The sequence below is a fragment of the Halichoerus grypus genome, chromosome 3 (assembly GCF_964656455.1).
Source record: "Halichoerus grypus chromosome 3, mHalGry1.hap1.1, whole genome shotgun sequence".
In the NCBI taxonomy this organism is placed as follows: Eukaryota; Metazoa; Chordata; class Mammalia; order Carnivora; family Phocidae; genus Halichoerus; species Halichoerus grypus.
The window spans coordinates 190,797,825-190,821,356 of record NC_135714.1 but is presented as its reverse complement, the minus strand read 5'-3'; the positions used below and the strand labels follow the sequence as shown (position 1 = coordinate 190,821,356).

Sequence of the window (23,532 nt, the reverse complement as noted above, 5' to 3'; positions counted from 1 at the left end):
TGTCTCTCTGAATTACACTTTCCTCCCATTCTCTGTATATTCTTGAAGTCTCCACTCAACTGTTATCTTCTCCAAAGCCTTTTCCGAGTGCCCCAGGCAGAACCAAAGCTTCTTCTATCCTCCCACACCACTTTGCTCTATCACCCATTGTAGGTTGCCTGCTTTGTATTGATAGGTTAACTTTCCCCTCACAGGTTAGTTCCCTGAAGTGACCATAAGTTAGTCATTCTTGCATCTTCTTTAACGTCTACCAAAAATTGTAAGCACAGGGAAGCTCAAAAATATGTGCTCATTGGGATGGATTTCTAGATTTATGAAGTATCTGGGAGGGAATTATGATCTTGAGGTAAATAGTTAAGCCCATTAGGTGGTGACTTTTATTTATTGTTCAGAAGTGCTATGTATCAGACAGTTACATAAATTGATGCCACTTGCGGGGAACCACAGAAAGTAAGAGAAGTTTTAGGCACATTTTTCAGTCACTGGAAGATAAGACTCCATGTCAACCGAAAGGTCTTGGCATTTCTTTTCCATTGCCTCTGGGTTTCAACTGTACTTGAATACTGATAAAATTACTTTTCTTATTTAGGAGAACATTCTCAATTATAGAGCAATGCATTTATTCTTTTCACACTAGCCTTGTGTGTTGCAGATTTCCAAGAGGAATTTTAAAATTACTCCAACATAACTGGCACATATTCTTAAATGAAGATGTAAGAAGCAGACCCTTATATTAATAATTGTGAACACCTTTTGTTAAATAAATTTTTGATATCTAAGGATGATTTTTCAAAGATGGGATATTTTTCCACTTCTCAAAAATATGAAACATTAAATAAAGATTATGTCTACTGGTGCCAAGTTTTTAAATACACCAGTTCATTTAAACATCCACTACCCTTCACTGGAGAGATGAGAATGATTCTCAGGACATTTGAAGGTCCTTCTTAGTCTCAGAACTGGTTAGCTGGGATTCACGCTCAGGTCTTTCTAGCTCTAAAACACCTGCTATTTTAGGTATAAGAGTCTTATGTTCTAACATCATACTGCTGGAAAGACAATTCATTTACTTCTAAAATTAATACTTCTGTATAGACATATTAAAAATTATGATGTGACAAAGTACAAAAACATGCTGAGTATTTGGAACATAGAGTTACTGAGGTCTGAGCAAATCAGTTAACCTCTCTGAATTCCAATTTATTATAAAAATACAAATAACAAAGCCTACTCATCTTTTTGGGAAGATTAAATGAAATAAATAAAGTTGGTTTATTTTATTATGTTTAATTCCCTACAAGAGTTTGAGTGAATGGGAGACTCTGGTGCCGAAAAACCTAACACTCAGAGGTACCACTCCCATGAATTACAAATGAGAATTCCTCTTGAGTTGAACACCAGATGTCCTTTAGGATACAAACATCCGCTGACTGGAGGATTAAAGATTATTTTTCACATTCTCATGGGCAAAGTATTTTTATCACATGAACACGTAACTGGCAGAGGATCTCTGAATGGAACGTTTTCTAATGAAAAAGGAGGAGAGGGGAACCATCGGCAGGGAGTCCTGGTGATAGGGGAAACAGAGTTCCTCGGAACTGGGGGTTTTGTACTGAGTGAGAGAGAGAGAGAGAGGAGACTTCATAGAGGAAGCTGGGCAGGATCAGGAAAGAGCTTTGTCTACATTGCATCTGTCTAGGACTTGGGTGCACTCACACCTGTGGCATGCTGCCCAGGGTGCCCCCTCTCTGCACAGTAGCCAGCATCTGGTTGGCATGGCTCGTCAGTCCCTCTTGGCCCATGAGTCTTTATATGTGGATAGTGTTCATCTTACAGTTGGCCTGTATTCTAGGAATATGATTCTAAGTCAGTTTTCTAAAACTGACGAGCATCCCTGCTGTCTTGGTGCTTACTTGCAGAACTGCCAAGGGTCCTCCCTCCCCACGTGAACACACATAATTTTGGAGGAGCAGAGTTATCTCATCTTCTGATAAGCACACCATACGTGAGTATCGGAAGCTTAGGAATCTCAGTCGCAAATAATAGCACTGGTTCTTTGTGGAAACAGATTTTTCCATGAAACTAAGCTGAGGAGCTTCAAGAAATCTGACATTAAATTCTTGTGGCTCTTTTACCTTTGTTCTCCTAAAAAAAACCAAAAAACCAAAAAACCAAAAAACTCCTTTCCCCATCTCTTGTTCTCAGGAGAGCGCTATTTTGGGTCTAAGCAGAAGGTAACTGGTCTAAATGTCTTTCTCGCCTGGTCTCTGTGACACCTCAGTCATGGGTTTGGCAAAACCTAGGGACCTGTTGGCAGTGAGAAGGGGAAGGACGCTGATGAGAGGTTGCACCCCAAACACTCCTTGCTCCTGTTCTATTTTGGTTTTTGTTGCCTTGGCTGAAGTGCCCTCAGAAAGGAAGCCAGATTCCATGTGATTAGAACATTTGCTTTGTCTTGTTCCTACAGCCATAGCAGTTTTGCCCAGAGAACTCAAGTTCAACTCCCCACTTTACTGAGAAGGAAACTCTCTCCACCACCGAACGATGTGAATGGTTCCGGACAGATCAGGGCCACAGCGAAGACCTGTTGTATGTTCTCACATGCCACGCTGCCGGTGACCTTCCCACGTGACTCCACTCAGTCAGTGGAGCTTCGGGTCCAGTAGCTCGTGTGCTGTAAAAATGGCCAGGTTGCATATGCTGAAACTCTATTTCAAGTTCAATTTGGCAACAGTCTTGAAGACCTTAACCAAAATAGTACTATTAAGCGAGGCTCAACTCTTGCCATCCATCACATTTGAAGCTTTTTCATTATGGCTACTACTGAACTTTCTTTATTCAGGAAACCTAATCAGCAATAAAGAACCTGACTGATCAGTGGAATATGAATTTTACTGCTGTGTGGAGACATGGTTTTATTGTGCCGTCAGGGAAAATGAGATCTAATTGGGGAATGAGTGACTTATAATCCTCTCTGCATCATTCCTGCTGTCCATTAAGGCACCAAGCCAAAGACTGCTTCCTCTTAGACTCAGTCTGATTTTGAAACATTTCCTGGATTTCTTGTTTCCCTTAGATCCTAGATCCGACATAAACCTAATGCATCTAGCATACATTTTGGCTCCCTAACAGTTCCTGAAAAATTCCACTCTATTTTTTTTGGGTGAAGGTTGTGAAAAGACAAAAAAAAAAAAAAAAAAAAAGGAAAAGAAAAAGAAAAAGAAGGAAAGAAAGTACATCTAGATAGCCAATTCAGATTGCTAGGCTGGAAGCATGCACATGGAAGGGAGACATGAATCAGTAATTTAATGTTAACGGTGTAATTTTACTTCAATCATGTGATTATTTTAGCTGGAGCAGATCTGGCTCACAGATGATGACTCCAACATCTCCTTGTCTTGAGAGCCTGAAGGTTGTTGACCGAGCCTCCGCTTGCTCTGTACACACAACATTGGTGACGAAGCTGTGAACGGAGTGGCGGGAAACTGATGGTCCTTTTCCAGCACTCCTCTGTGCTCTCATATCAAAGCAGATGTGCTCCTGGGAAGGGTAGGATTATCAGAACATCCCTTTCTCTGATGGCTTCTTTTGCACTTCATCCAAGTCCACTTACTCTCACACCAGTGGGTCAGAAATTCAGGCTCATTTCTTTTGGAGCCGGTGGTTTCCCACTGCGTTGACATATGGTATGTTATATTGCATTTTGCATCAAGATATTTCTAATCACGGGTACCCTCAGTCATAGGTTTATTTGTTGCAAAAGTAGAGCGGCTGCATCATATTGATGGAAATCGTTGCTGAGATGGACGAAACCTGATTTCAAATTTTGAAAGATAAATTTGACCATCTAAAGAGCCTCAGTCAATGCAAAAATCTTTGGCTAGGAGAGTAGTGTTTTTCTTCTGATCTGGAGCAGCAGGTTTTTTAAAATCAAATGGGAACAAGAGAGAAAGGAGCGACTTCCAAGTGTGGCTGGAGAAGCAGATTTGTTTCACACGATCAGACTTCAAGGAGAACCTCCAAGAACAGACATGATCACCCCCAGGGATTTCGAAGTTACCTGAAGCCAAATGGAAAACAAGGCCCTTCTTATTTGGGACATGCACTTAAACATCTTCTAATGTAATAAACAGGCAGGGACATTTTAGCTTTTTTACCAAAGAACAGTAAATAAATATAACCGTACCCAACTCTGTAAACTGAGCTGATTTCCCAATCTGAAGTTTACCCTTGGAAATGGCAAAGGGACCCCCACAAAATGTGGGTAATGAGAGTGAAATCCAAATGAAATAGCAAGTCTGGGAAAACAAATGCAAGCACTGAGACATTCAGTGAATGGAAAGTGCTTCATGCATATCTTTCGTGAAATTAGAATTGCCGACTAAAATTAGAGCTGGATGGAGCTAAACCACATGCTTTGTATGATTTTTTGATATCATGTGATTTCTCTGTGTGTGGCTATAAAAACAGCAATCAAAGCAATAAAAAACCATTCCCCTCCTTCTGTAGAATCCCACTAGATGTTTTAAAAAATAAAAACTGTACAATCAAACTAAACAAAGCCACAAGGATTGAGAAATTTCATCTTAGGGGTTAGAATTTTTAAACTGGAAATTAGTAGTAGAGAAATAAACTGGAAAATAAGGCAACTTCTGTTGAAAAATCCTTTCAGGGGTTAGAAGAATTTAGCTCCAGCTCTGCTCAATAAGTTATTTCACAATCTTTGTCACATCATTTAATCTTTTTAAGTCCAAGGTTTTTTTTTTTTTTATCTATGAAATGAGGGCATTGGACCTAGTGCCTTCTGGCTCTAGTATTTCTATAATTTTTGAGATGTTACATCAGACAAATATTGGCTCAAATTTAGGGAAACTGAGAGAAAAACTTTTTAGGAGGATGAGGCAGGGAGGTTGGCCTAAATTAGTCAGAAATCTGCCCTAATATTATACATCGTTTTTAAAGTGTAAGCTAAAAACTCATGAAGAGTTAAGATGTTGTTAGATTAAATTTAATTAACAAATTAAATGTATATTTATGAATTAACTTTTTGTGTCCTGGTATAAGTGGACTATCAGTTGATCAAATAATACTCCACACTTTTATAAATATTAAATGGTCAAACTACTGCCCTCAAACATACTAAAGAAGAATCAAAAGAACATCTAAAGCTAAGTAAACAATATTGTCAGTTCCCCTGGGTCTCAATCTTCATACACAACTGAGCATTCAGGGTGAAAAGGAATTTCAGTTTCTGTCGTGAAGTATGTTTCTTGAAAGATATCTTAATTTAAAGCAAATTTTACAAAAGAGATGAAAGGAAACAAAAAGCAAGCATGGGATTTTTTTTTTTAAGGACAGTAAATGTGTCCCAATTATTAACTTCTCTGACACTGACTGCTATTATTTCAAACCCTTAATTTCAATATTTGCTCTATATGAGAAACACTGATGTTAAATGATTTTCCACCTGAGGGTTTTCACCTTCCCTCTTTAGTGAACTGGATTGGAAATATGGGACTTTTGGTAGCCTTTTGTTTCTTCCTTAAACTCAGCGGATAAATTTTAACATTAGATGTGTCCTTACACGTTTTTCTTAAGCATATGGAAAACTTCCTGGCATCATATTCTGTCCAGGAGAAGCACTCTTTCTTCACTTCTGGTGTTTTGGGTTGTTGATTTTTGTTTTTCCCATGTGCAAGGCAGATCCATAGCTGTAGCAATGCTGGAGTTTCTCTACTGTTGGTGGAGTAACTGTTCTGACTGGTGACTTTGGAAAGATCTAGGCTTTTCCTCTTCATTTTCTCTTAACCGCAAGCTTGGATAGAGAAGGCAGATATGTATCTCTGGTCCTTCAAGCTTCCAGTGTTATGGGAACGGCCAGTACCTGGATAGAGAAGTCTGTTTAAAACTGGGATTCAATTTTGGGCGCCTGGGTGGCTCAGTTGGTTAAGTGTCTGCCTTCAGCTCAGGTCATGATCCCGGGATCCTGGGATCGAGCCCCGCATTGGGCTCCCTGCTCAGTGGGGAGTCTACTTCTCCCGCTGACCCTCCCCCCTCTCATGCTCTCTCTCTCTCTCTATCTCTCTCATTCTCTCTCTCTCTCTCTCAAATAAATAAATAAAAATCTTTAAAAAAAAACCTGGGATTCAATTTTAGGAGGCCCACTTTCCTTCAGATTCAAGCCATAGCCTTCAGTCTAAAGTTGGTCCATAATAAAGACAATAATTGGGCTCTCCTCTACCTTACTCTTTTGTCTTATTTCTTAGTTGGTTACGAAGACAGTAGAGATTTTTAAAATATTGGACCCTCTTAAGGATTCCTTAAAATGTCTACATGCTCCTTCATGAAAAATAGGAAAATAGGAGAGATGAAAAAGTCTTATTAGATATCCAATTGTGTAATCTTCATGGCCGTACTGGGAGTACATAATTAGGCCTTCAGGATATAAATCATTAAGTGATATGTTTTCAAGGACCAGGAAAGGACATTTGCCTCTCTATTGATTGTCCTCATATAATGCAATTTAGAAAATATGAGTTATGGGATCAGCAGACTTGAGTTTAAATCCTGACTCCATTACTTACTAACTGTATGCTGTTGGAGATTTCTCTTAATCTGAACTTCAGTTTTCAACAGCAAAAGAAGAGCGGTAACTGATCCATTATTAAAAAAATGCATATGAAGAGCTCAAAAAGCATTCATCTACCCTCCTCTTCCATGCACTCCTTTTCATCAAGTAAACTGTATAAAATTTATTTATGAACTGTTGATCCTATTTTGGCAAACAATTTCTAATGGAAACATTCTTGGGAATGGTATATAATATGGCAAAGTATATAAACAGGAAAATATTTACATGATGTGTATATGTATAGAAAACAGAAGTTTGTCTAGATTAATTGAAGGAGTTATTCTACTTTTCCTAATAAAATTGCAAACAGTACAAACAAAAGTCATCTCCAAACTTAATTTTTACAGAAAAAGTTTGGTTGGAATTCTGCTTTCAAGTGCACAAGCTCTTTGATGTTCAAAGACCCCTTACAATTAAAGAGTGTCTTTTCTGTGACCATCTTGTTCATTAGAACACTTCGAAGGACTTGAGGTCCCCTGAAGGGACCACTGAGATGATCTAAACCAATCTTCAAAAATCGCTAGTCCCCTAACCCTTAGAAAAGCTAGTTTCTTGTGGGAAACCTGATCCTTTCTATTTGCCTAAATTCAGAGGTGTTCAACTTTGCTGTTGAACAGATATTTCTTTAAAATACATACCACCAGGATTCTGTTTCAGACATTCTGGGGTAGGCTACATGTATAGGTAATTAAAAAAAAAAATTCTCTACAGATAATTCTGAGAAATAAATATTGAGAGCCACTGCTGGGAAGTTTTCAATCTCTATTGGGTGGGTTCAAGCGAGTCCAGGGGAATCACACAGTGATCATCAAACAGCATCCTGAATTCTTGGAGGAACGCAGAATGAATCTTATTTGACTGATTTCTAGAAGGTATTCTCTAAGGCTCCCTGCCATCTCTGCATATGACGGGGCACACTGGGCTACATTTTCCCTATCTCATGTCCAAGAGGCTACTTCAGAACTTTTTTTTTATTTTTCTGGTGTGTAAAGAGTAACCTAATTATAACTTGACTTGAGTCACTTCTTTTATTCTATTGGTCACCATTGCTTAAAATCTTTTTTCCTGAAACTTAGCAAAACATTAAATGGGAACTCAAGAATTCCATAAATGTTCTTCAACTCCATTAATAACCATTCTTTCCTTCATGAACATGGCTTAGTGTCTCTTATGCCCACCCAGTCTACTTTGCAACTGGGTCAAGTTTGGCTGGGGGTGGTGGAGGTTTTCAAAGTCCTTCTCTAGATTCGATTTGTATCCTATACAATCCTATAGGATTTAGGCCTACAAGGAATTCATCCAATGGAAAAAACAAGTAATGGGACAACACATTTGGTGATCTCAGGGAAGGGATTTGGTGCTGACTGGTGGTTGGATTGAGGCGAGATACTGAGGCTTCACTTTCCAGGGGAGGATGTGGTTGCCTATCCTGCTGCCGAATGTATTCTGAAAGACACCCTTCTAGGTGGTGGTTTCTTTTTTCTGATTAACTGAGCAAGATTGTTCTCTGTTGTGGTTTTGGAAGAACAACTGGGTAAGGTCACTGTGTTTAAAGAGCACATTTGTTTCATCTAAATACCAGTGTCTGTCTATAACTAGACCCACAGTTTAGATCAGTAATTTATTTAATTTCTGATTTAGACTCACGCTCTGACTCTTAGAGAAAGCTATGCCCGGGAAGCAGAAAATACCGGAGCATCCACCATTCCCAAAAACCTTTCAGCAACAGAGGACTTCTACTTCCTTAGCACATGACTTTAGAGAAACCACAAAGCTTGAAAACACTAATTTTTTCATTAAAGTACCAGAAAATCCAAACCAAGAGTTTTGAACAGTGGTTTTTATATACTATTAATAGCTCTAAAATAAGCAACTTTTGGAATCAGGATGAAAGCTAATTATAGAACTTCTCTGCCATAGCTGTTTCTATTTACATCTTCAAAACCACAGAAGCAAATACTGTAGACTTGCCTAACACATCAGCATCTTGTCCTTCTCTTAAGTTTCTGAATTCTTTGAAGCTACTCTTAAAGCTTTTCCTTGAAAACACATTGTGGTTGAATATTCCCAGTTGAAGGACAAATTCAGTTTATAGTTTTTAGTCCAAGGGAAGTATTCTTTTCTTAAAATACTGAATCTCAAGACACTTACACTCAAAGTAGACAAAAGATCAAAGCTGTTGTACACAGGGTGCATATTATCCAGCCTGTTTTGTATGCATTTAATCCTTTTGTGATTGTTTTCTTCATCAACAGCAACACAACACAGAAGAAACACAGTCAAGAATGTGAAATATCAGCTAGGTAGTGATCTTTTCTACCACCAAAAGTACAAGTGTAACATTTGGGCTGATTTTTTTTTTTTTGGCATGTATTTTTTTTTTTTATGTATTTCAGTTCAGACTACCGAAGTCATTAAAATGCATTCAGAGTTCCTCAATGTACATTTTGTTCTCCCAACTTCCTCCAACTAGAATATTTGTCCATGGTCATGAGAGAAAGTTTTAATTCTGGGGAAAAAAATATCTTTTACATTAAAATCCAATGAACTTTAATTTTAAAAAGTGAGGTTCTTTCTAATCTTTATATATAATATCTTCTGATTTTTAAGAAAAAGAACTTGAAAGTGAAAGTAACTGTCCAGAGCAGAAATTTTAAGATATTGCAAAGTCTAGCAGAATTGGATGTTTTGTTTTCAGTCTTAGTCAGAAGTCTTTACGGCCTTCTGGTAGCCAGTTTACACGGTGGCAATTGACTCTGTTGGCCTGGAGAGTCGGCTGATTATGAAAGTCATTCTCTCCAGTACCTGGCCCCACAGACACACCCAAGTGACCCTGAATTAATCAGTACCCACCTACACCAGTCTTGGCTGCACCTGGGGAGCTTTTAACAATTCCCTATGCCAGGTAATTAAATCAGACCAATTAAATTACCATCTCTGGGGGTGTGGCCCAGTCGTGAGCAGCTTTTAAAATTTCCCAGGTGATTACAATGGGCAGCCAGAGTTGTAAAACCGAAACTCCCTATCTAGAGCACATCCATGAGGTTCCGATTACTTTGGCGTTTCTATTTTTTATTTTACCCAGAATGGCATAATAGGCAGTCTAGTATTCCCAGAACATTTTCCATTTTTAAAAATATAGAAAATGAGCAAAAGACAAAACATAACATGTCTATCAAAGACTGGTAATCTCATACTTAATCTCATAAGTGATTAAAGTGCATTTTTCTAAAAGGAAAATCTTTATGTACCTATGATATTATAGCAATGATTATAAAGAACTTAATTCCCAGTGCCTTTGGGATTATGGGAGAAAAGATATTCTATATTTCTGGGGGAGTGAAAATTGGCAAACTTTAAAATAACAAAGACTAGGGGCACCTGGGTGGTTCAGTCTTAAGCGTCTGCCTTTGGTTCAGGTCACGATCCCGGGCTCATGGGATCGAGTCCCGCATAGGGCTCCCTGCTCATGGCGGGGGGGGGGGGGGGGGGGGGGGTTGTCAGCTTCTCCCTCTCCCTCTGTCCCTTAACCCCCCAACCCCTCCTCGTGCTCTCTTTCTCTCTCTCAAATAAATAAAATCTTTAAAATACAACAAAAACTACAACTACTAAAGAAAACAGCTGAGATTTAATGAGTGGTAAAGATGAGCCAGGAGTTGTTCTAAGTACTCCTAATTCATCTGATCCTCATGATAATCAAGTGAGATAATATTATGATTATCCCCATTTTCAGCAAGGGGATTAAGGCACAGAGGCATTAAGTCACACATCTAATGAGGGGATGGAACAGGGATGCATGTACCAGTAGTCTAGATCTAGAGCCTGTATTCTTTGGTACTCACAGAAAGGGAAATTTGATACTCTGTGTCCAAGTATTAAATAGGACCCAAGATACCAAAATTCCTCTTTTGAGAACTTGTTTTAAGAAAATAATCGGATATATGTTTAAGTGTGTTCATTAGAAGTAAAATAAAATATTAAAAAAATGAGACAAGTTGAAAATCCACTAATAGGCAATTGGTTAAGTTAACCATATTATAGCCATATAATGAGAAGATATGTTCCCATTAAAAACCTTGTTGTAAAGTGATTCTTCCCAACCCTTTTCACATTATGACACATGAAGAAAATGACAGTATTTTTATATCACACTAGGGCAAATAGTCAAGGTGCTGGAGGTGACTGGTTCTGGAACCTGGTAGCACATGTCCACCCAGCCACTGCAAGAGGAGATGGAATCATCCATCATCTTGGTATGCCAATGGTGCATCACCAAAGATTAGTTGCATGTATGAAGTTCTCATTTATAGGAACATATTATGCTACAAGAAAATGTTTACTAGTTTTTGCTAAGTGGAGTAAACCCAAACTATAAGGAATTATAATATATTCCAGGCTAATAACTCCACCAGTACATATTGATACAGATGGCCATACACCCATACTAGTTGTCATACTATTAAAGGACTTCTCTATCAGTTGGTAAATAGCTAGTGCACCAGCAACCCCACCAATACCACTACCACCACCACCACCACACATGGCTTCCCCTAAATATGGCAAATCTGGACCTCTTCCAGATAAAGAAGCTATGAAGCAAAGTCTGAAAAGGGAGCTTGGAAGGGAGGTTCAAGATCTTTCTCCATTGTCAGCCAGAACTTTTTTTCTGATTTGTTGGTGCCTAAACTTCTGCAGGTGGTTCAGTATTTTGAATATTACCTCTGCCTATTAAAAAAAACCTAGATGGGGAAGAGTTTTTATAAGAAAACATATCACAGGTATTAATGTTTATTCTCTCTGTACTTTCCTGGATTTTCTACTCAACTGCTTTAAACAATTATATGTTTATAAATAGGAAAAATAAAGACCAATAAATAATACTTTTAGAAGTAATCCTGTGATTATGCTTGAATCTTGAGTTCTTAAATCTGTATATTTACAAAAGTATCTTTGGCCTTTGAAGCAACAGAAAGCTCTTAAGATGGCTACTAGAAAAGTAGCCATCCAAGAGGAAACTGGATCTCACCATGGTAACCTAAAGATAAGAGAGTCCTTTCACTAATTTCTGGATACTACAAAACATTTCTAGGTACCATAAAACATTTTCATATTCTTGTGGAACCCAGAGAAGGAGAGAGGCTCCCAGTATTAACTGAGATGGAGTTTCAAAGACAAAATATTTTGATTTAAAAGCAATACAGCGGTATGGTCTATCTTGTAATTCTGGGTTTGTGGACCAAAGTTTCATAAAAACATATTGCTAAGGAGAGTTCTCTCCACCGTTCAAATCAAACGACTCTTCCAACCTCTGATGGGGCGGGTGCTGCTGTGAACCGAGTCCACCACGATTTATGCCAGAGAAGGTCACCACTGCCTGAGTGACACATTTCACATCTCAGGGTGGTCTCCAATCTGAAAACATCTCTTCTGCTTGGTCAACTAAACACAACCATCTCCTTTGTACTTTCCAATTCCTATTACAGCTTCAATGTGACTACAAAGGGATCCTTTAGTGTGGCCATCAGCCCTTAATTCTAAATTCACACACACAAAAACATCTAGCTTTTTCTGATCATTTAAATAACATGTGCAAACAGAAACCCTACTAACCCCCTCTCCCACAACACAGCAGGGAATCTTCTCTTATTCTTCCTAGCTGCTGGGGCTGTCCCCCACTTCCACCTCACTAGTTCGTCCTAGCAAAGGATGCTAAAGGATCTCAGGCTTTTGGAACTACAAATCCAGGAAAGAAATCTCTTTAACCATTCCTGTTTTGCACCTGGAATCCTTCCCTGTGACAAGAGAGAGAACAATGAGACCTACTTGGTCTTCACAGGGAATGAAATATGCAAAGAGAGCTAAAGAAAATCTGCATCTCAATAAATACTCTTTCACATACTTTCAGATATGAGCAGCTTTTGAAAAACATTCAACATTCATTGAATGAATGATGTCAAAGGATATATTTGAACAAGCAAAGTATTATCACAGCACCTCACTAATTTGGAAGTTGTCTGTCAGACAACTGAACCATCTAGAACATAGCTAAATACTGGGAAGAAAACAAAACAGATGTCTTAGAACACTTCAACACTGGGCAATATTTACAAAAGCATCATTTTAGTTTGTTTACCCTAATGTTACTTACAGTTCAAGTCAGTCAGGTTTTCAGGTGTCTTTGATGAAAGGCCTTGAATTTTGGAGCTGGAAGGACTTGGGCTTGAATTCAAGTAAATTAACCCTTTTCTTAATCTGTAAAGTAGAAAGGATACCATTTAACCATAATGTCATACTACAAGAATTAAAGAAGCTAACATATGAGAAGAATCTAATGAAATCTTATAGATAAAAAAGTAATCAATAGTTATTCAATAGTTATTTCTTTTTTCTCCTTTTCCCAGACCAACACAGATAGGAAGCAGAAAAGGAGGAGGTTTCAAAGATGGAGAGACAACAATAACAAGAAATAACAGGCCCAGTCTGACCATAGGAGATAGTAAGTAGAAAAAATAACTCAAAACACCATGATCCTTCTTCACTTCTGAAGCCATTACTGAGTCCCAGTAACCAAGAAAATGTGAAAGGGTACCAGTATCTTTCTCAGATGTTTGTGAGACATGACAGGGACTGTAGACTACTTCTCCCCAAAATAAATAAGATAGAAAGAAAGTGCTTGGGGAAAACAAAGGGACACTTTGCTCAGGGTAGAGGAAAGCTGAGGTGCTCACATTACAAAAAATGGATATATTTGGAGAGCTTAGGTTAAACTCCACCCATGGAGCAGGGGTCAACAAAGTCTTTTAGTAAAAGGGCCAAATAGTAAATATTTTCAGCTTTGTGAGCCACAGAAGGCCTCAGTCACATATTCTTCTTTCGTGTGTGCATGTTTGTTTCTTTTGCCACATTTTGAAAATGTAAAAAACATTCACATGCTGTATAGAAGCAAGCCACAGACTGGATTTGGCCCACAGGCGATAGTTTGCTGACAATGATGTACTCTACAGGATTACAGTTGGATGCCTTTTAAAATATATTACATATCTTTGTGTCTTCCTCAATTTCTTTCATGAGTATTTTATAGTTTTCTGAGTACAGATCCTTTGCCTCTTTGGTTAGGTTTATTGCTAGGTATCTTATGGTTTTGGGTGTAATTGTAAATGGGATTGACTCCTTAATTTCTCTTTCTTCTGTCTCAGTGTAGAGAAATGCAACTGATTTCTGTGCATTGATTTTATATCTTGTCATTTTGCCGAATTCCTGTATGAGTTCTAGCAATTTTGGGGTGGAATCTTTTGGGTTTTCCACGTAGAGTATCATGTCACCTGCAAAGAGTGAGAGTTTGACTTCTTCTTTGCCGACTCAGATGCCTTTTATTTCTTTTTGTTGTCTGATTGCTGTGGCTAGGACTTCTAGTACTATGTTGATAGCAGTGGTGATAGTGGACATCCCTGCTGTGTTCCTGACCTTAGGGGGAAAGCTCTCAGTTTTTCCCCATTGAGAATGATATTCGCCGTGGGCTTTTCATAGATGGCTTTTATGACATTGGGGTATATTCCTTCTTTCCCTACATTGTGAAAAGTTTCAATCAGGGAAGGATGCCGTACTTTGTCAAATGCTTTTTCTGCATCTATTGAGAGGATCATATGGTTCTTTCCCTTTCTCTTGTTTATGTCATTGAATCACATTTACTGATTTATAGATGTTGAACCACCCTTGCAGCCCAGGAATAAATCCCATTTGGTCGTGATGAATAATCTTTTTAATGTACTGTTGGATCCTATTGGCTAGTATTTTGGTGAGACTTTTTGCACCCATGTTCATCAGAGATATTGGTCTGTAATTCTCCTTTTTGGTGGGGTCTTTATCTGGTTTGGGGATCAAGGTAATGCTGACCTCAGAGAAAGAGTTTGGAAGTTTTCCTTCCATTTCTATTTTTTGAAACAGCTTCAGAAGAACAGGTACTAATTCTTCTTTAAGTGTTTGACAGAATTCCCCCGGGAGACCATCTGGCTCTGGACTCTTGTGTGTTGGGAGATTTTTGATGACTGTTTCCATTTCCTAGCTGGTTATGGGTCTCTTCAGGTTTTCTATTTCTTCCTGTTTTGGTTTTGGTAGTTGATACATCTCTAGGAATGCATCCATTTCTTCCAGATTGCCTAATTTGTTGGCACTTAGTTGCTCATAATATGTTCTTATAATTGTATTTCTTTGGTGTTGGTTGTGATCTCTCCTCTTTCATTTATGATTTTATTTATTTGGGTCCTTTTTCTTTTCTTTTTGATAAGTCTGGCCAGGGGTTTATCAATCTTATTAATTCTTTCAAAGAACCAGCTCCTACTTTCGTTACCTGTTCTACTGTTCTTTTGGTTTCTATTTCATTGATTTCTGCTTTAATCTTTATGATTTCCCTTCTCCTGCTGGGTTTAGGCTTTATTTGCTGTTCTTTCTCTGGCACCTTTAGGTGTAAGGTTAGGTTGCGTATTTGAGGCCTTTCTTGTTTCTTGAGAAAGGCTTGTATTTCTATATACTTCCCTCTTAGGACCTCTTTTGCTGCATACCAAAGGTTTTGAACAGTTGTGTTTTCATTTTCATTTGTTTCCATGAATTTTTTTAATTCTTCTTTAATTTCCTGGTTGACCCATTCATTCTTTAGTAGGATGCTCTTTAGCCTCCATGTATTTGAGTTCTTTCCAACTTTCCTCTTGTGATTGAATTCCAGCTTCAAAGCATTGTGGTCCAAAAATATGCAGGGAATGATCCCAATCTTTTGGTACTGGTTGAGATCTGATCTGTGACCCAGTATGTGATCTATTCTGGAGAATGTTCCATGTGCACTTGAGAAGAATGTGTATTCTGTTGCTTTAGGACGGAATGTTCTGAATATATCTGTGAAGTCTATATGGTCCAGTGTGTCATTCAAAGCCCTTTTTTCCTTGTTGATCTTCTGCTTAGATGATCTGTCCATTTCAGTGAGGGGGGTGTTAAAGTCCCCTACTATTGTATTGTTGTCGATGTGTTTCTTTAATTTTCTTAATTGGCTTATATAATTGGCTGCTCCCATGTTAGGGGCATCAGTATTTACAATTGTTAGATCTTGTTGGATAGACCCTTTAATTATGATATAGCATCCTTCCTCATCTCTTATTACAGTCTTTGGTTTAAAATCTAATGTGTCTGATATAAGGATTGCCATCCCAGCTTTCTTTTGCAGCCAATTAGCATGATAAATGGTTTTTGACCTCCTCACTTTCAATCTGGAGGTGTCTTTGGGTCTAAAATGAGTCTCTTGCAGACAGCATATCAGTGGGTCTTGCTTTTTTATCCAATCTGATACCCTGTGTTTTTTTTTGATTGGAGCATTTAGCCCACTTACATTCAGAATAACTATTGAAAGATATGAATTTCGTGCCATTGTATTATCTATGAAGTCACTGTTTCTGTATATTGTCTCTGTTCCTTTCTGGTCTATGTTACTTTTGGGCTCTCTCTTCATATAAAGGATCCCTTTTAATATTTCTTGTAGAGCTGGTTTGGTGATCACAAATGTTCCATGCTCATGGATTGGAAGAACAAATATTGTTAAAATGCCTATGCTACCTAGAGCAATCTACACTACACATTCAATGCAATCTCTATCAAAATATCATCAACTTTTTTCACAGAGCTGGAACAAATAATCCTAAAATTTGTATGGAAACTGAAAAGACCCTGAATAGCCAGAGGAATGTTGACAAAGCAAGCCAAAGCTGGTGGCATCACAATTCTGGACTTCCAACTCTATTACAAAGCTGCTATCATTAAGACAGTATGGTACTGGCACAAAAACAGACACACAGTTCAGTGGAACAGGATAGAGAACCCAGAAATGGACCCTCAACTCTATGGTCAACTAATCTTTGACAAAGCAGGAAAGAATGTCCAATGGAAAAAAGACAGTCTCTTCAATGAATGGTGTTGGGAAAATTGGATAGCCACATGCAAAAGAATGAAACTGGACCATTTTCTTACACCATACACAAAAATAGACTCAAAATGAATGGAAGACCTAAATGTGATACTGGAATCCATCAAAATCCTAGAGGAGAACACAGGCAGCAACCTCTGTGACCTTGGCCCCAGAAACTTCTTGGTAGACACGTCTCCAAAGGCAAGGGCAACAAAGGCAAAAATGAACTATTGGGACTTCATCAACATAAAAAGCTTTTGCCCAGCAAGGAAACAGTCAATAAAACGCAAAGACAACCTACAGAATGGGAGAAGATATTTACAAATGACATATCAGATAAAGGGCTAGTATCCAAAATCTGTAAAGAACTTATCAAACTCAATACCCAAAGAACAAATAATACAATCAAGAAATGGGCAGAAGATATGAACAGACATTTCTTCAAAGAAGACATCCAAATGCCCAACAGACACATGAAAAAATGCTCCACATCACTCAGGATCAGGGAAATATAAATCAAAACCACAATGAGATACCACCTCACACCAGTCAGAACAGCACAAATAACAAGTCAAGAAATGACATATGTTGGCAAGGATGCAGAAAAAGGGGAACCCTCTTACACTGTTGGTGGGAATGCAAGCTGGTGCAGCCACTCTGGAAAAGAGTGTGGAGGTTCCTCAAAAATTAAAAATAGAGCTATCTTATGATCCAGCAATTGCACTACTGGGTATTTACCCCAAAGACACAGATGTAGTGAAAAGAAGAGCCATGTGCATCCCAATGTTCATAGCAACAATGTCCACAATAGCCAAACTATGGAAAGAGCCCAGATGTCCATGGACAGATGAATGGATAAAGATGATGAGGTATATATATACAATGGAATACTACTCAGCCATAAAAAAAAAAAATGAAATCTTGCCATTAGTAGCGATGTGGATGGAACTAGAGGGGATTATGTTAAGCGAAATAAGTCAATCAGAGAAAGACAATTATCATATGATCTCACTTATATGTGGAATTTAAGAAACAAAACAGATGATCATAGGGGAAGAGAGGAAAAAATAAAACAAGATGAAATCATAAAGGGACACAAACCATAGGAGACTCTTAATCCTAGGAAACAAACTGAGGGTTGCTGGAGGGGAGGGAGGTGGGGGGATGGGGTAACTGGATGATGGACATTAAGGAGGGCAAGTGATCTAATGAGCACTGGGTATTATATAAGACTGATGAATCACTGACCTCTACCTCAGAAACCAATAATACATTATATGTTAATTAATTGAATTTAAATTAAAAAAGAAAAATAAAATACATCACATAAAAGAGTGGGTAAAGTGTCTATGTCTGCATTTAAGTCATCTCAGTAGAATGAAACTTCATTCCCTGTCACTTTAATTAAATGCATGAATTGGGGTTTACTTATGTAAATGTGCTTCTGCTTATAAACTGTAATTTTAACCAACCAAAACAATAACTATTGAAACTAAGACTCATATACACGTCTGTGAGGAAAGTAAAACTATCACATCATAAGAGCTCGTATTTATTATGAAGTTACTATGTGACTGACACTGTATATATGACTTGTTATGGACTGAACTGGGTCCCCACAAAATTCATGTGTTGAAGCCCTAATCCCCAGTGTGACTGTATTTGGAGATAGGATCTTTCAAGAGGTAATTATGGTTAAGTAAGGGCATAAGGAGTCCTTATGCAATAGGGCTAAATCAATAGGACTGGTGTCCTTCTAAGAAGAATGCACACCAAGGGTGTGTGCCCACAGAAAATGGGCCGTATGAGACCCCAACAAGAAGATGGTCATCTGCGAGGCAGGGAGAGAGCCCTTACCAGGAACCAACTGTGCCAGCACATTCATCTTAGATTTCTGGGATCAATGTCTGCTGTATAAGCCACCAAGTCTGGAGGATTCTGTTAGGGCAGCCTGAGGAGACTAATATAGTATTATTTAAGTTAAATCCTAATATAGTACTATTTAAGTTAAAACCTAAATCCTTACATGGAAGGTGTTATTATCCCTAGAGAAAAATCTAGAGGCAGAGAAAGGTCAAGTAACATAACCAATCTTGCCTAGTCAGTAAGTAGCAGAGTTGGGATTTGAACCCAGGCAACCTAATTCAGGGTTTATGTTCTTGACCTATAGCACAGTGTCCTTCAACCCAGGTGAATAGTTTGCATTGACATTTTTCTCTGGTTCATGGTAAGGATGGTTTCCCACTTAATTAAACAGCACATATAAGAAGAGCTAATTAACATATAATAATGGTACTTGAAACGCACATGACCACCTGAAGACTGCTCTAAATCTCAATCATACAAATTTTGCTACTTCCAAGAGGAGGTAAACAAAGCAGAGATTGGATGGCTTATTGCTTGGCAGGGTGGATGTTGGAATTTGCCCAAGGGAAGAAATATGAGCTGGATTTTATTTCACTCCTTATGCCTCATATAATATATAAGCACTTATGAGGTATGCCATGGCAACTTTTGTATAGACATTTTTATATAAACCATTTTTTTTTTGCCAAATGTGATGTATACTCAAGGAAAGATTAATTTCCAAAATAAACTGGTCTTCTAGATTTTATAGATGTGAAGGCGATGAAGTAGACATACCCTTGCGAACCAACCGTTATTCTGGCAGTCCTCTTTTACCCTCTTTCTCTCCTGTGTTGCTCCTGATCTCTGAACTCGGAATCCCGCATTGGCTAATCCCCAGCAGTGTTACACTAGAGAAATGCTCAGGCCTGGATTTAGAGATTAATCCTGAACTGAATTAAATTCTAACTGATTACACAGTTGAAGATTGTTGCAGGGATAGGAAAACCATGGCTAACACGGGCAGAGAATTATCATTAAAGGGTCCCCAGGTTGTCAACTCTTGTGCTTACCTGGTCTGCAGTTTAATAACTAACATGTAACCTACATGGTTTTGAAGGGGCTCATCTGAATATTCTGAATGAAAAATGACAATCCAGGAGGCCATGAAAAGACCCCACACTGCGAACTGGTTTTCTTTGCACCAGTGTTAGATAAAACGATTTATTTCATGGAGTCTGTAATTTTAGTAGTATAGAAATGACTTTGTGAAATGTCTAAGTAGGTTTTTTTTTTTTTAAATTTCTTTTCTGGAAAGCATGCCCTGAATACCTGTTATAAATATTCAGTTGGATTATGGTAGAAACAGCCTGAAATGTAGATATGAGACTTCATAATTTACTAGAAAAGGAGATTCTTTTTTTGAGAAACATTTATTACAAATGACTTATTGACCAACCTAATACAAAGATAATAAAGTTAATTATCATTTTTTTTCTCCCACTCTTACTTTATATGGTTGGTATTCAAAATGTTAAATCTGTGACTGGAGTGGTTTGTTTGTTGTTGGAGAAAATATGGAGCTGTGTGATTGTTGTGTATGTGTGTAAAAGGCAAGAGTAGCTTGTGTTATTGATAGTGTTAACATGAGAGTTAACATTTTTTGCATTCAACCATCAATATTTAAGAAGCACCCACAATGTGTCAAGCACTCTTCTAGCTACTTTGGATATACTACCTGTGAATAAAACAAAGATCTGTGCCCCTGGAAAGCTCACATTCTAACAGGTGGAAAATAAACAATAAGCAATGAGCATGACAAATAAGTAAATCATTGTATGAGGAGTTTGAAGGGAGACTCCAGACCATTGAAAATGCCCTGTGGCAGGGTTCAGTGTTTGGAGGAAAAAATAAAGTGGCCAGCCTGAGGCTGGAGTGCTTGAGCAAGTGTAAGTGGCAGGAAATGAAATAGAAGATGGGATTGAAGAGGTGGCAGGATGGATCAAGCAGCACCTTGTAGGAGGATATATGGCATGGAATTTGATTTGATTTATGTCGTGTGTTATGGAAGAAAGCTATTGGAGGGTGCTCACTGAAAAGGGATGTAATGTAACTTACATTTTAACTGGATCACTCTGGCTTCTTTGTGAGGGAGACTCTAAAGGGGCAATGGAGTTAAAAGGAAGACTTAGGGGTTTTGCTGGGATCCAGGTGAGATCCGATCATGGTTTGGACAGGACTGGTGGTGGTGGAGACGATGAGGGATGGTCAGTTGGAAAATAATTTGGAGGGAAGCCAACAGGATTTTCTAATATGTGAGGAGTGAAAGGAAAAAAGAAGTCTAACTTAGTTTTGCGTTAAATGGTACCATGATAATATTGGGCCCAGGATCTCTTCATCTGTACCAGGCCAACTAGCCATTTGGAACTGGCCAAAGTAGCTGTGTCAGGCACCTTTTAGCAAGCCACAACCAGTGGTCATGTGGAGGCAGATGCGCTGGAGCACGATACCGAATGGTTTGCAATAAGCATCAACAAATAGAAAAGAAGTAGAATATAAAGTATCCAAGAACATCACATATAATAAACAAAATATGCATATATATTTGCATGCATTTAAATACACACACACACACATATATAAAGGAAACCATGTTTACATATATGTGGGTCAGGATTAAAAATTATTCTTATTATGGATTTAGGTCAACAACATTTGAAAGCACCTGACCCATTATGCCTCCCAGAGCCCAGCACATTGCAGATGATTCAATGGTTTCATTGAATTAAAATGAAAACAGGAGAAAAAATATGAATTTATCTGTAATAAAAAATCTCTTCTCCTTGGCCTAGGGAAGGGTCATGGGGAGAGAAATGCAGTCATCCTCCCGCCCCCCCACCCATGTTAGTTATGACAACATACCTAAGGAAGTATATATATTTTGCATACACAAAATCTTTTGAGCAGCACTTCATTATTGTGCAATTTCCAGGGACAGCACTGTCCTTTTCAACCCTCAATGAAACAGACTGAAAGGGCAGAGTGACTGGTGGCAACCAGTTTTGCCTTTTTCAAGAGTAATTAAAGTTTTGAATCTTTGACCAAAGGATTGCTTTGGTTGATATGGGCCTGGAGCCATTATTCAGGCTTACAAGTCCATGTTCTTTTAACATGGTCACTACCCTAAAAGTATATTGTCTTGAACACATGCCATCTTTGGTGAATGGAAAATAGTTTGTTGTGTTTGGTGTAGTTGGGGGAGTGGCACAAACTAAACTGGAAAGGCCAGTGGTCATTGCGGGCCACGCAGTCTAAATGCCAGGAACGCGAGGGGCTCACTGGAGGGTTTAAACAGGGGCATAACACTGGTGTAGAACAATCCTTCCTACTAAAGTAACAGATGAAATATTTACATCCATGCCTTTCTAAACTGCTTTTTAAGTGACCTCCTACCTCCTGGATGAACAGAGCTAGCCAACTGCCTGGCACAGGAGAGTTCAGATTACTACGGGAGAAAGGCAGAGTAGGGGGAGGAGGGGAAGGTGGGGGGCAGAGGGGAGAGGGGGGCAGAAAAAAAAAACTGGTGTTTCTTTTTCTCCAAAATAGTTTTTTGAAGCTCACTCCCCCTTCCATTGCGATTTGCGCCACATTCTCTGAAATTAATGGGTTAAAATACTCATAGGCCTTTTGATACAGAGCGTGGGATTTTTGAGGGATTAGTGGTGATGCGGGAGGGAATATTTCCACTCCCCTAGCACCTGTGGGTGAGTCGGGACGGTGGTGGGAACTCAGCACCCACCCCCTCCGTTCCCTTTGGGCTGCGGGGCTGAAGAACAGGGAGCCTGGAGAGAGGGAGGGCAATGGGGAGTCTGGTGAAGATGTAGGGGAGGCCTGAACCAAATTACAGGGACACTGGAGAGGCCACATTTTCAGAAAAAACACGTTTCTGACTTGTAGTTTACCAATTTTATGTATTTTATCTTGAAGATTTTAAAACCTAGGCTGCTTTCCTTACTATCTGTGTAATATGAAATAGCTTTCTCATTGGCATGGGAATTAAAAAAAAATTAGTCTAAGCAAAACATAATTAGAAAGATAAACATACTTCCTTCTTAAGCATATGATATATGCATTAGCCTAATAGAAAATATTTTACTGTCTTTGTATTGTCTGTGTGACAGCTCCCCGTTCCCACCCCTCCCTCTGAGGCCCATTAGAGCAGATAATTATGAGTTGACTTGATATAGGGACGTGCCAAATTAAGCAGTGATGTAACCAGTGGGAGCCATGCTAATTCTTTCCATCCCACTCAGCTAATTCTCTCCATCTGATTCTTTGATAGGCCCTTTATCAGGCTGGTGGTTGGACAAGTTTTAGAAATGCAGTCACCATTCAGTGCTGTGAACCTAGGCAACAACTTAGCCTCGGTAGGGATCACCAACAGCCTCCTCTCTTCCTTTCTTCTTCTTCTCTCCCTCCATCTTTCTGCCTTGGGAGTTTGGCACTGCGTCGGGATGCCTGGCATTCTGATTCCAGTTTTAATTTCTGAGATATTCCAAATGGCCCATCGCCAGCATAATAGAAAATCTCATATTGTATGAAGGAAATATAAGGCTTCACTGTAGGACATCAATGTACTGTTTTCTTGTCCCTTGACAGTATTTGGGTTGTATTCACAATAGTTTCCTTATATAATACATTGCTCTCTCTTTATTTGTGTAAATGTGCAAAAAGTTCCCTTAGGGGTTTTCTAGTGCAAAAATTAGAGAAGGCATGAGTAAAAGTTCTAGATACATTCTTAAGGTTTCTATGATAAATCTTTTTTAAAGTGATGATTTTAGGCATATTTAAGCCAACTTAAATTATATTTTCACTCAAGGAGATTTATACACAAAAGCATTCTACGGCCCATTAACAAAAATGACATGGCTGGGTCACTGTCAACAAGACCTACATTTAAGATTATTTTCTAGGACTGGGAATGAATGTATGTCGGTCCCACCCTTATTCCCTGCCAGATCCCGCTTGTTGCAAAACTTCCATCTCTAAGTCTGTTGGTTGAGAATAGGGGAGCTGTAGTTGAAGATCTGAGAACAGAAAAGAACTTCGC

General features: G+C 38.6%; 1 long non-coding RNA gene across 1 annotated transcript in view; it reads right to left on the bottom strand.

The window, feature by feature from the left end:
* Nucleotides 1–23,532, bottom strand: part of LOC118548531 (uncharacterized) — a 130,215-nt gene that overhangs the window by 84,106 nt on the left and 22,577 nt on the right. Inside the window, exon 2 of the long non-coding RNA XR_013446208.1 lies at nt 12,780–12,883. This is a non-coding gene — a long non-coding RNA (uncharacterized LOC118548531). The remainder of the gene's footprint in view (nt 1–12,779; nt 12,884–23,532) is intronic.